At 52.0% G+C, this 13995-nt stretch overlaps 1 protein-coding gene across 2 annotated transcripts in view; it reads right to left on the bottom strand.

Moving 5' to 3' along the window:
• Nucleotides 1–13995, bottom strand: part of LHFPL6 (LHFPL tetraspan subfamily member 6) — a 188851-nt gene that overhangs the window by 140342 nt on the left and 34514 nt on the right. The window lies entirely within an intron of this gene.

Here is a 13995-nt window from a genome sequence, read left to right as displayed (position 1 = left end):
AAGTACCCAGCCAACGGGCCAGCACTCCTAAGAGGACCAGGCAGACAGATCGATGACCTAGCACAAGTACCCAGCCGATCGCACAGCTCCCAAGAGGACCAGGCGGCAGAGCTTGTTTCACGTGGAATCGTCCCTGACTCAGCGATGAATGACAACAGAACTATTCCAGTGATGATACACACACACTCACACATCCATACACACTCACGTGCGCCTCACACACTAATCCTTCCTCGCACTCACACATTCATGCACACTCACACACTCTCACATCCACACACACCTTCTCACATTCATATACTCACCCTCACTCATACACACTCACTCTCACACACACATCCACACACGCCCACACCCACACACCCACACCCTCACGCAAACACACTCACATCCACACAAACTCACATCCACACATTTATACACACGCTCTCACACACACTCAAACCCATATACTCACACACTCATACTCGCATCCACACACTCTCATGTCCACACATTCACTCACACTTGCATCCACACTCAACACTCACACTCACTTCCACACACTCATATACACTCTCACATCCACTCACACGCTCAACACTCACACACACTCTCACACACGCTCTCACGCTCGTCGCACCCACACACACGCTCACACGCACCGGGCCTGCGGAACGCCTCTGCTCCGTGGCTCCCCACCTCTCTCGCTGCGGGGCCAGCAGCTGTGCGGTCCCCGATTGCTGCGCTGCCTGCCCGCGGTGGACACAGCTGCCTCTGCCGCTCCTCCTGCGTTGAGCCTGCTGCGTGCCCCAGGCCAGGGGACGGTCGTAACGCTGGGCAAGACGCACCGTCTCAGGAGTGCGCGGTCCAGCAGGGAAGCCTGTCCTTCCGTCTGCCCAGGGCCTAGACCTGGAGCCCTCCCTCCCGACACGCAGAGGACACCCCTGCCTCTTTCACTCCCGTGCCTCACCGTGCCTGGCGCACCACGAGCGCTCAGCTAATGGCCATCAGGAGCAGGCGGGGGCCCGGGCGCATCCTCCTGGGAGACTTCCTGAACCTTCTCTTCCGTGGCTGTCGTCCCTGCTGTGGAGCCCCTGCTCATTCTCCTCCTCCTTGGACAAGCAGCACCTGGCCCTGTGGACACAAAAACTTCTCATCTCAGAGAAGACAATGTCTCTGAGAAACCCTAAGGTGAAGCAACGCTGGAGTGGAGTCAAGAGCAGTGAGCTTTACCTCCAGCTCTGCCACGACATAACAACACCACCCCGCATTCTTCAGGGCTCACGTCCTAAACCGTGGAGAGAACCTAAGACAAAGGCTCAGTTCTAAGACTGTACGATGTCAATGAGCACAGGGAGAACCAAGCAACGTCTTGATGAAATGCCTCCGCGATCTCCAGACAAGTCTTAAAAATTATGGTATCCTACGAAAAGTTTATTTACAGTTTCTTTTAGAGATTCCACTGTGTTCTTTCTTTCATATTTAAGCCACTTAGAAAACTATTCCTGACTTCTATTCCAGTTGGCAAGGTACATTTCATTTCCAGCTGAGTCTACAATACTCAGCTATCATCTTTGGAAAGAAAAAAGAAATGAGAGGAAATAATGTTCATTTTGCTAAAAACATTTTGCCTAAAAGAATTAAGTGGGGAAACAACTAAAAAAAAAAAGAGGAAAAATTGATGACAAGTAAAATTGAAGGGGAAAAAAATGTTCTGGCTCTCACTGAGGAAGAATTCATTTTGCAGTCAACTGTGACTAGTAAATTTTGCCCCTCTATGATCTTCCCAAGTTCGAGGAACTTCTCTTAATGCATGAGTAAGGAATTAAATCATCAGATACTTTTCCAGCTCATCAATTTTAAACTGTTTTAGCTGTTCGTCAGTGACAGGAATGAACTAATATACACCCGAAAGAACTGAAGCAGAGAGGCAAACAAATATTTGCACACCCATATCCACAGCAGCTTTACTCGCATTTGCCAAAACGTGGAAGCAACCCAAGTGTCCACGAACAGATGAACAGATAAGGTGTGGTAGAGCCACGCAATGGAATATCATTTGGTCATAAAAACGAATGAAGTTCTGAGACTTGTGACAACATGGAAGAACCCTGAGGGCAGAGGCTGAGTGAAATAAGCCAGGTGCAAAAGGACATATTTTGTGTATCACTTATATGAAATAGCTGGAATATGCAAATTAATAGAGGCAGAAACTAGAATAAAGTGTACCAGAAGAAAGGGATAGGGCTTGTGGAATTAATGCTTAATGGTACAGACTTTCTGTCTGGAGAGATGAAATGCTTTGGTAACGGATGGTGGTAATGGTAGCATAAAACTGTGGATGCAATTAATACCACTGAATCGCACACTCAAGAATGGTTAAAATGGGATTTTATGTTGTCTATATCTTATCACAATCATTTTTTAATGTAGACTCCTAGATCTACCCCTAAAGATTGAAACTCGGTTTTATGGCACAGGAATCTGCATTTTTAATAAGCACCCAAGATGATTCTGATACACATAATTCAAGAACTACTGTGTTAGCTTCTGGGCTGCTAAAACAAGTATAATAAAATGGACTAGCTTAAACAACGGGAATTTATTGGCTCATGGTTTTGAGGCTGGAAGTCCAAAATCGAGGCATCATCACAGCAGTGCTGTCTCCCCAAAGAGTGGGTGCTCTGGGGCTGGCCGCCAGCCAGCCATGGTCCTTAGGTTTTCTGCCGCGTGGCAAGGCCCACGGCGACATCTTCTTTCTCCTCCAGGATCTGCTGACTTCTGGCCGCTTCCTGTAGCTTCTTTCCTTGTCTGAATCTCACTTCGCCCATAAAGACCTACAGCAATCCAGATGAAACCCCCCCCTGATTCTGCTGGGCCACACCTCAGCTGAGATGGACTTCACGAGCTCCTCTTTACAGCGGGTCCACGCCCAGCAGGATGATCACACTTCAGTCCACCAAACCACGGCTGTAGTGGTTTCCACGTTTTAGGGTCTGTATCACCTGAGAACTTAAAAATGCAAATCCTTGGGTCCACCAGCCCTGGAGAACCAGCCTCTGGGCTGGCCAGCACTCTGTGTCTCACAAGCACCGCAGATGACTACAATGGCCACTAACATTTGACAACCACTGCACTGGGCTCCCGTCCCACCCAGATAAACTCCAGATAAACCCGGGTCCCAGAACCAGAAGCTGGAAGACCCCCTGACTCCATCTTGGCCCCACTTGTGGCAGCAACCACCACCCGCTACTGCCCATTTATTTGTCCTCTTTCACCCCTACCTCTGCTGCTCTACTCCAAGTCTTTGTTCCTCCTATCCTGAACTCCCAGGGAGCCCGTCCACCAAATCACTGTTTCCAGTCTCTGTACTTTCAAATCCTGTGCTGCATCTAAAATACAGACCTGGCAAGACTGTGTAGCAGCCTTCGTTCACTCTCCTTCACATGAAGTATCCATGCACGGCCTACAAGTCCCTCCTACTCGGTGCCGCCTACCAGTCCACCTTGAACGAACCCAACCCCACCACCTTCCATCCACCTTGACCAAACCCAACCCCACCACCTTCCGTCCACCTTGACCAAACTCAACCATATCACCTTCCATCCACCTTGACTGAACCCAACCCCATCCCCTTCCATCCACCTTGACCGAACCCAACCCCACCACCTCCATCCACCTTGACTGAACCCAACCCCATCCCCTTCCATCCACCTTGACCGAACCCAACCCCACCACCTCCATCCACCTTGACCGAACCCAACCCCATCACCTTCCATCCACCTTGACCAAACCCAACCCCATCCCCTTCCTTCCACCTTGACCGAACCCAATCACATCACCTCTCAACCACCTTGACCAAACCCAACCCCATCACCTTCCATCCACCTTGACTGAACCCAACACCATGACTGATACTCCGTTCAAGAGCCCCAAGCCAATCACAAGTTTTCTCCACAGACTCTGCTATTTTCCGCCTCTAAACTTCCGCTCCTGCTCCATATTCTCCTCTTGCCTGGCTAACTCCTATTAATCCATCTAACTTTGATCACATTGTTTTCTGGAAAACCCTTCTCCCAAGGCTGGGCTGCCCTCCACTGAGTGGCTCTCACACGTTGCTGTGTGGCTGCTTTCTCCTGGGTGTCTGCTCTGCCCACCCATCGCCCCATCCATCTTTGTAGCTCCAATGCCAGCCCAGGGCCTGGCACAATAGGAGAGCTGCACTGTTGGACCCCTCAACTTGCCAAATGCTTCCCCTTTGTTGGCTGCACCCGAGGGCATGGCACTTTCTGTGTAGAGTTGGCAGGTCTTCCCAAGCATAAGTCTTCCCTGCATGTAAATTAACTAAATCAGTGAGCACAGACACTGTGTCCTTAACATTCTGCAAACAGAGAGATAATGCAGCAAACCTGATCCATCCCAAGAAGGAGAAATGAGTGTTCTCTCCCCAATGCTGCCAAATCTGAAACAACCCAGAGATGAGAAGATTCAGTCAATTTTAAAATCATAAATTCTTACCAAAGAACATACCTAATTTTCCAAGCTGTCTTTTCAATATTTATTTCTTCCTTTGGTTTCTAATATTGTTCTTCTGTATAAATTACTGAATTCAATTACAGAATCAATAGGTTAAGGGAAGCAGATCTGGCTCAACAGATAGAGTGTCCGCCTACCACATGGGAGGTTCAGGGTTCAAACCCAGGGCCTCCTCACCCATGTGGAGCTGGCCCATGTACAGTGCTGCCACGCGTAAGGAGTGCCCTGCCATGCAGGGGGCCTCCCGTATAGGGGAGCCCCACGCGCAAGGAGTACACCCTGTAAGGAGAGCCGCCGCATGCAAAAAAAGTGCAGCCTGCCCAGAAGTGGCACTGCACACACAAGAGAACGGATGCAGCAAGATGACACAACAGAAAGAGACACAGATTCCCGGTCCTGCTGAATCTTAAAAAAAAAAAAAAAGAATCAATAGTTTAAGTGGAGCAGAAATGCCCCTAAGAGAGGACCCACAGGGATGTGATTCTTCAGATGCAAACTTAAAACAAGCTATGTCCTTTCAGAAGACAGCGGGTTTACAACACCCCCCGAAAATCAACAAAACGTAAAGGCACAGAAGTCAGGCAGCCACTGACTGCCTCACAGATAGAACAGCTACCAAGCCAAGGAAAGAATGGCTGAGAGGGCTCAAAATGCTATAAAAGTTTCTTTCCAAAAGAGTACTTCTAGGTAATAAATTTATTCAATTAAATTAAACAGAATCTCGTGGAAACCTTAACCTGGGGGACGACTCACATCAGGGCATTTATTAATAGAACCTACCCTGGGACTCTGAAGCACAAGTTCCTCCCAGCAGCCATGACCGGCAAATCTGGGAGGGAGCGGCAGGTGCCGCTGCGGTGGCTAAAGCACCGTTGTTCTTCTGACAAGGTAAGAGAAACAGATTCCAAAGTTATACAGAATATTCACAGATCTATGGTGTGTGTTAGGGGAGGGAAAAGATTTGTTGAAAAATTATCAAAGTTATGCCTCCCCAATACCATGCTTCACTAGACGGTTGATTCCACTTAGGCAGGGAAGGGACAAGGTTGTACTGGAACAGCTTGTTACGCCAGAAAATGGGGTAGTACTGGGGGAAAAAAGGGGGGTATGCCATGAAATGTAGAAGCCAGCTTGACAGCACCAAAAACATGATCCAAAAAAGAAAAAAACGGATTTTAGACCGCACCAAAATCTGCTCTTTGAAAGACTATTAAGAAGAAAATGAAAAGACAAACCACAGACTGAGAGAAAATATCTACAAAACACTTATTTGATAAAGGACTTGTACCCAGAATACATAGGGAATTCTCGAAACTCAATTTTATTTTAACAATCCTATTTTTTTAAAATGGGAGAAAGTTTTGAAGAGATGTTTCATCAAAGAAGACAGATGTCAGATAAGCATATGAAGTGGTGCTGATTATTAGAAAATGCAAACTGAAACTGCATATATGATCAATTGATTCTCAACCAAAGCACCAAGGCAACTCCATGGAGAAAAAATAGTCTTTATATCAAATGGTGCTGGAACAACTGTACATCAATATGCTAAAGGTAACAAAAAAGTGAATCTTCAGAAGTGGATATGACTTAAACATTTGGGCGCCCACCTACCACATGGGAGGTCCAGGGTTCGGTTCCCAGTGCCTCCTAGAGAAGACAAGCAAGACAGCAGCCTGACCTAACAGGCTGGCACAGCAAAATGACACAACAAGGAGACACAAAGAGGAAACACAATGAGAGACACAACAAAGCAGGGAGCAAAGGTGGCTCAAGCAACTGAGCGCCTCTCTCGCACAGGGGAGGTCTTGGCTCTGGTTCTTGGTCCCTCCTAAAGTGAAGACGAGGAGACAAAGAGCACACCACAAACAGACACAGACAGACAGGAGACAGAGACTACAAAACAACGAGGGTCAGGAGGAGAGAAAAATTAAAAAAATAAATCTTTAAATAAAAAATGAAGCTCGACTTAGCCGCCCATCCCAGCAGATGGTCCTGGCCTTTTTATAATGGACGTGGCTCCACTCCACTTTCTAAAAAATGTCTTGAACAAATATGCGCTATGGCAGTAATATGCATTTCCAGCTATAAGGCCTTTAACTAGCTCCTCATTTATTTAGTGTAGTTTTGCAAATAAGATAAATTTGGTTTACATGTGCTTACTAAGGTAACAGGGGCTTTAAATTCTTGAAAAGCAGATGCAAAGAGAAATGTAATTGCCTATTTAAGAGAGTTGCACCAAAATTAAATTACTTTCATCTTGGATACTTTAAAAACTTAAAACTTTTGATTAGAGAGAGATTTAAATCAGAAATAATGACAAACATACAGAAAATCTGCAAGAATAAGACTGGTATAAAGAACATTCGCAGAGCACTTAGGCGAATCCCCTTTGGTGAGCTGTCAGCTCTCGAGGCCACCTGCCCACGTGCCAGCGTGGGTCTGTTTCTGGGCTCTCCTCTTGGGGGTCTGTCTGCTGCCCTCCCACCAATACCACAACGCCAGGTGAGCCGGCTCGGGGAGTCTTACATCAGGCAGTGGGAGTCTGCCAACGCTGCTGTTCTCAAAACTGTTGTGCTGCTCTATTTCCATCCACTTTCCATACACCTTTTTAATCAACTTGTTAATTTCTAAAAAAGTCCAGCTGGTACTGAGGGGGAGGCCCCGCGTCTGAGGCCTAAGAACCAGCCGCTTCCCCGTATTTTTCCAACGCGAGGGCAATTCTCTCCCTCCACCCAATGAGATCTTCTTTCGCTTTTTTTCAAGAGAAAATTTAGCTTTTATTTTTGGTATCTTCTTTTGCATCCCTGCCTGTCCTTCACCCATTCCTCAGAACCAAGCCAACACATTAAAGAGTGTGATTAAAACATGAACAAAAAGTCACATTTTTATATTTTTAGTTTACATTTTCAGTTACTAACACAATGATAGCCATCAATACCTAAATGTTTTCACATAATAATGATACAGAAAATTTTGGCTGACTTCTTTAATTACATGTGAATCAGCTAAACATAGCTGGACTATGTTTTGTATTGGACAAGGGCAATTATTCCAAAATCAGAAAACTTTCATGCAGAACATAAAATTTCAAAAATCACTGCCTTCTGGCATTTTCAGGACATTGGAATTGTCCTGCATGACATTGCAATGATGCCTACAGAACATTATACATTGTCAAAACCTATAAAATTACGTGGGGCAAAGTATAAACCATAATGTACACTATAGGCCTTGGCTTGTACAAAGCTTCAGTGTGTGTTCATCAATTGCAGCAAACGTTCCACCCCAGTGCGGGACATTGCTAACGGGGGAAAGAGGGGAGGAGGAGGGGAGGGGACTGTGGAAATCCCCTGTATTTTTATGTTATATTTATGTAATCTAAAGCATCTTTAAAATTTTTTTTAAATTCAGATTTTAAAAAATAATAAATAATCACTTCCCTCTGTGCCAGCCAGTGTTCCCTTCATGGGCCAGGACTTTCCCAATCAGAAGGTTTTTCATCAAAATAAATTGCCCACATGAGTAACACAAGTAACCCAACACCATGTCCACAAGCCGCAGGGGGTCCCCGAGGCTGGAGGTGCGGGGGCAGCCCCGTTCAGGGAGACCCCCCTTGCTGAGAGGCACACACTTGGCCGGTCAAGGTCACGGGAAACTGGCATCTTCCCAACGCTCTGCTCTCCAGGGCAGCAAAGCCTTTGTGCAGCCACAGCATCCCCTCACCAGCCCGGGCGTCAGCCGGGGGTATCCGTGCGAGGAATCAAAGCCGTGATAAAGGGCTCTGAAACTGCCAGTGGCTGCTTCCCAGGTGTCTTTTCACAGGAGGGTCCACGTCATGAGGTCTCCACGCCGTGAGCTCAACACCTTCGTGGCGCTCCTTCTGGGAAAGTCCCCCAGCAGCTCTGCACGGGGCCGGCATCGTTCATGACCGTAACAGAACTGTGGGCCCGGAGCGCCCGGCCGAGGCCTCCCACGAAGCACCCCACAAGCGCTCACGCGGTTCCGAGTGACGTGAAGACCCACCAAGGCGAGAAGCCACCACTGCCACCAACTCAGGTGCTCTTTACGGGGTGCCTTTTGCAGGTGGTGAGTGAGAGTGCGGCTGGCACTTTGGAAATATTTTTTGCAGACTTGGTTTAATACACATTCTATTCTTTTCCAAGGGGTACTCATAAACAAAAGAGGAAAAACGTATTAACACTTTTGAACACACTGAATATAAAAATAAACAGCAGCAGGGACAAAGAAGAGGGAAACCATCATGAAAACTAATTGTTAGATTATGCAGAGTAAAATATACTTAGAAAGCTAACTAAAGACACCAATACAGTTTGAGAGAATTTTAACAAAAGTAACATTTTCATGGTCTTCAAGTAATTAGAAATTTCAAGCGGTAAGAGCACTCTGTCCCTACCCCACAGTCCAGTCTGTCAATTTGAACCTAACATCTTCCGAGGGTGGGAGGATCGCAGGCTCTGCAGATGAGCCATGGGCCCCTGGACCCAATCTCCATCCCATTCCATGACAAGTGGGGAAAATAATTCCAGCCTCGTGGCAGGCCAGAAGGCTGGAAGAACATATAGCAGGTACTAAATAAACGCTAATTTTCTTTTTTTCCCATCCCCAAGTGTCATCGAGCACTTGAGCCTTAACAATGTACAATTGTTACCTTACCTCCCAGCTGTAAAATGCTTTTTCCTACCAGTCGACAGATTCTCATAATGCTAAACACTGTATTTTCAGAGACAATGCTTGCTCCAAAAGTCACTTGCCTGCTCTGCTGATGAGACGGCCAGACGACCAAACACACAGGCCCGCACAGCCTGGCTCCAGCCGTACAGCTAACAGAGCTCAGCAAGCCAGGGGACGCCGAGCAGCTTTGGCCGGGGACCAGGCACCAAGGGCAGGAGGCCGCCCGCCCCGGAGGGCGCTGCGCAGGGCCAGCCCTCGTCCCTCCACAGTCCAACGTGGAGGTGACCTCTGCACGCACAAGCAGAGCTGGCCTTCGTGGAGGAATTTGTGAAACGTGCCACTCAGCCCCGCCCGCCAGCCCACGCCCGCGTGGGAGCTGCCCTCCAGGGCGCTTGCCCCCTGCAACAGTGCTTGGGGGCTTGGTCCACTCAGGTGTAGGTGGACAAGGTGGACAGGAGGGGCCCAGCCAGGGCCAGAGCTCTCCACGGGGTGGGGGGCCTGGTCGGCGGCAGGGGCCGAACAGGGGGACGGCAGCCAGCACGGGGAGGGGACGGCGGCCAGCCCAAAGGCAAAAGCATGGTGAGGGCACGGGGGCCAGCACAGCAAGGGGATGGTGGCCAGCCCAAAGGCAGCAGCAAAGTGAGAGGACAGTGGCCAGCATGGCAAGGGGATGGCAGTCAGCACGGTGAGGGGACAGTGGCCAGACCGAAGGCGGCAGCATGGCGAGGGCACGGTGGCCAGCACGGCGAGGGGACGGCAGTCAGCGCAGCTAGGGGATGGCCGCCAGCCCGAAGGCGGCAGCGTGGAGAGGGTGCGCAGCCAGACGAGGCGCCGCCTGTTGCCCCGGGAGTGCCACGCCAAGGCCGGGAGACCAGGCTGTCCTCGGGCCTGGCCACGTGGCAGTCACCCGGTCAGGGCAGCTCCCCAGCCGGGCTGACGGGCGCGGGCAGGCAGGGGCTCTGCCCCGGCGCAGGATGGCCGCGGGGACGGCAGCAGGGCCCGAGACAGGCTGCGCTCCTGCCCTGGTGGTGGGAAAGCTCGCCCGAGGGGACAGCTGCGCAGCAGAGGCTGGGGACAGCGAGCAGCCCCCGTGGACGTGCGGTGCCGCCAAAGCCTGTGCCACCTGCCCTGCGAGCCCAGGCCTCCCCAGCAAGTCCAGCAGGTCCTGCAGAACTAAGGGCTCAGGCGACGCGGGACCCCGCCGGCTCCTCCCCAGGGAAAGGTTTCTTGAACCTTCTTTCTTGTCAGTGCTGAAGAGGCATGGCCGCTCCTGGCTGCACACCGTGTGGCGCTAACTGTGGCCTCCAAAAACACACGTCAGGGCCTGTGCCCAGAAACCGAGGCCACCGCCCTTTCTGGGGAAAGGGTCTTTGGGGAGGAGGGAAGGGTGGCCCTGGGCCAGCAGCACCGTGCCTCCCAGGACCTGCGGCCACCCCACACCTGGGCTCCAGCCCCTCGATGCCCGTCAGCAGAGCTGCTCCAGGCTCCGCGAGTTCCCAACACAAGGCAGAGAGCCGCGCTCACCGGGAGCCCTCGTCTTCTAACACCCGAAGTATCTCCCCACGATCACCCACCACCGTCCGCCCGATAATCCGTGGGCTGCTCTTTCAGCCTTCGCTTCTGGCCCTGGCAGGGCCGCAGTGCCCCACGACCCCGCACTTGCCCTCGCTCGCTCCTTCAGGCGTAAAACCTTCCTGGGAGCCACCAGGTACCGGCATCGATTCCAGCATCAGACCTGGGGAGCGAGACCAAATGCAGTCCACCTGCCAGGACCCAGGGAGCCACGGGAGCCCACCCGCAAGACAGGGTGCTCGGGGTCAGCGGGGGGTGGGGGGGGAGCCACGGGAGCCCACCCGCAAGACAGCGGGCCATCGGGGGTCAGCAGGGGGAGGGAGCGAGGGGAGACCCAGGGAGCCACGGGAGCCCACCTGCAAGACGGCGGGCACTCAGGGGTGAGCAGGGGGCGGGGGAGACTCAGAACCGGGCGCAGAGGCAGGCTCTCCATGAAAACACACTTCCGAGCTCAGCTCCCATCTGCCTCCCCCAAGACCATGCCTGGGCACGCACACGCGTGTGCACTACACATGGACAAGAACGAGGAACTCGGAGGAAGAGGCTCTTCAAACAACCTACGGCACGCTGCCACCCGAGGGGGCGAGGGGTCGGGGCGAGGCCCACCGGGCGTGCAGAACCGAGCGCCGGACATCTGTGCGCGCTTCCCGTCCCATCCACCCATCCCCACGCGGCCAGGGGAGAACAAGGAGCTAGAGGGGAGCGGGGCGTTCATGAGAAAGCGTCTTTGGCAGGAGCGGGCACGTGCCGCAGGAGTGACCGTCGCTTTTCTAGCTCTTCCGTGAGCCACAGAAGCCAGGACGAGCTAGAGACAACTCGGGGACCCTGAAGTAGCTGCTGAGCCACGGCGGCCAGGGTGGAGTTTACAGCGAGGGGCTACTAAGTGAAAAATGAAAGGATGACGTAAAAGAGCACACACAACACGAGGGCGGGGGGGGGGGGCTCGAGGAAGCAAGCTCCTGGGCCCCCCCCCCCAAGGCACCAAACCTGCTGATGGCAGAGGAAAAAGGCAAACGCGGGCGAAGCAACTAGAATCAGCGAGCCTGGGGCTGAGCGGGCCCCACGTGCTCCGTGCTCAGTAAGGGGACAAGGACCAGCACTGGGCTGGGAGGCAGCAGCCACGTCCACGGCACAGCACCGCATGTTCATGTCTCCGTGACTGGAATGAACGGGCCCGGGAGGCGGGGGCTCGGCTCGGCCCCTGCCTCCCTGCTGATGGGGCTTTGCTCCTCATCCGTCTTTACCCCCTGCCATGTCTCTGTAGCTCACCCTCCTGCAGGGAAGCCAATTGTGTGCGCTGTCGGCTCATGTGAGGATGGGCAGGCCCGCTCCCCACTCCACAGGTGTCTGCTCCTCTCCCAGAGGCCGGCCCCACAGCGTAGCCCCCAGCCCTGCTGAGCACCTGGAGAGCACTCAGGAAGCACCAGCTGCCGTGACCGTGGCACCAGTAAGCGTGGGCTGCTGTGACCATGACACCCAGTAAGCATGGGCTGCTGTGACCGTAACACCGGTTAGTGCGGGCTGCTGTGACCATGACACCCAGTAAGCATGGGCGTGGTGACTGTGGCCCCCAGTAAGCGTGGCTGCCGTGACTGTGGCCCCCAGTAAGCGTGGCTGCCGTGACTGTGGCCCCCAGTAAGCGTGGCTGCCGTGACTGTGGCACTCAGTAAACATGGCTGCTATGACTGTGGCACTCAGTAAGCGTGGCTGCTGTGACGGTGGCACCCAGTAAGCGTGGCTGCTGTGACAGTGGCACCCAGTAAGCGTCAGCTCCCATGATTGTGACACCCAGTAAGCGTGGCTGCCATGACCGTGGCACCCAGTAAGCGTGGCTGCTGTGACGGTGGCACCCAGTAAGCGTGGCTGCTGTGACAGTGGCACCCAGTAAGCGTCAGCTCCCATGATTGTGACACCCAGTAAGCATGGCTGCCGTGACCGTGGCACCCGGTAAGCGTGGCTGCCGTGATCGAGGCACTGGAAAGCATCCTGACACTGAGTTATTAAATCCACGGGATGGCCAGCTGTTTTCCTCTGGTGAGTTTTGCTTTTTCTCTTTTAAAGAAATACAGCTCAGATTTCACCACATCAGCAGGGCAATTGCCAAGGCCAGGGATAAACTCCATTTAACATACTTTGAATATAGCACCTAGCACACCATTTAAATACAGAGTTAAATGAGCATTTGATAAAAATGGTGAGGGCACTGCCTGGACTAAGCAGGTGACCTCCTCGGAATCCGAGGCAGGAAAGGAGGAAACGAACACTGAACACATACAGGCGTTTCCTCCCTACGCAAGGCCGCACGTACCAGCGCATCTTCGTATTTCTACTCTGCCAACAGCGGCTCATGCTGCACAAAACTCAAGAACAGCAAAGAAAGGCCCCTGGTTCTACCAGGGGTTCCTCGCCCGTAGCCCCCGAACCCGAGAGCTAACTGTGGCGCCAAACGAGAGTCCACGGAGGGGCGCGGCAGGGTTGCCCTGCTTTCCTTCTTTGGCTGATACACGAGGAGCCAAAAGCACCAAGTGCAAGTGAATTGAATTTGGTCTTTAGAAAACAGAAGCTCTGATGAGTGATTAAGTTTGCTTATTTAAATACAATGCCCTGTGAGTATAAGGGGTTAAGAGCACCAAGTTCAGACTCCAGGAACTCTCACGCAGAGACCGCGGTCCTCTAAAGCTAACTCTAAGGGACAAGTTAACGGCTCAAGGCCGAGGGCCCAGGGCCCCGCAAGCGCCTGCAGGCCTCAGCCGAGCCTCGCTGAAGCCCTCCAGGGAAGCCGAGCACGTGGGAAGAGCCCGAGCTCAGCTCACAGGGGAGCCGCAATCCCAGCCTTAAACGCACCGAGAGTTCGCCCAGGATCAAAAGGATCAATGTGGCTGAAAAGCTGCCGTTTGCTGAGAACCCCCCAACTCCCCTGACCGTAGCCTGGCACCCCACTCATGCCCCATCCAGGAGAAAGGAAAAGCCAAGAAAAAAAAGGGGGGGCAATGTGAGCACAAAACATCTTCCCAAACGAGTAAGGGTGTCTCCTGCTGAAAACATCCTTTGAGAAGTGTCCTTCCAAAACAATTACGTCAAGAGAGAATAATGGGAAGAGAAAAAGTACTCGTTTGTTCCCAAGTTTACTGCAAATTACACCACAGGACAGCACTTAAATACTGCAAAAGGAAAGCCCCGACCATGAGCTGGGTGCTGTGGTTTCATGTC

This window comes from Dasypus novemcinctus, chromosome 15 (genome assembly GCF_030445035.2).
Source record: "Dasypus novemcinctus isolate mDasNov1 chromosome 15, mDasNov1.1.hap2, whole genome shotgun sequence".
Classification (NCBI taxonomy): domain Eukaryota; kingdom Metazoa; phylum Chordata; class Mammalia; order Cingulata; family Dasypodidae; genus Dasypus; species Dasypus novemcinctus.
The sequence above is the reverse complement of the archived record's forward strand: the minus strand, read 5'-3'. Positions and strand labels throughout refer to the sequence as shown.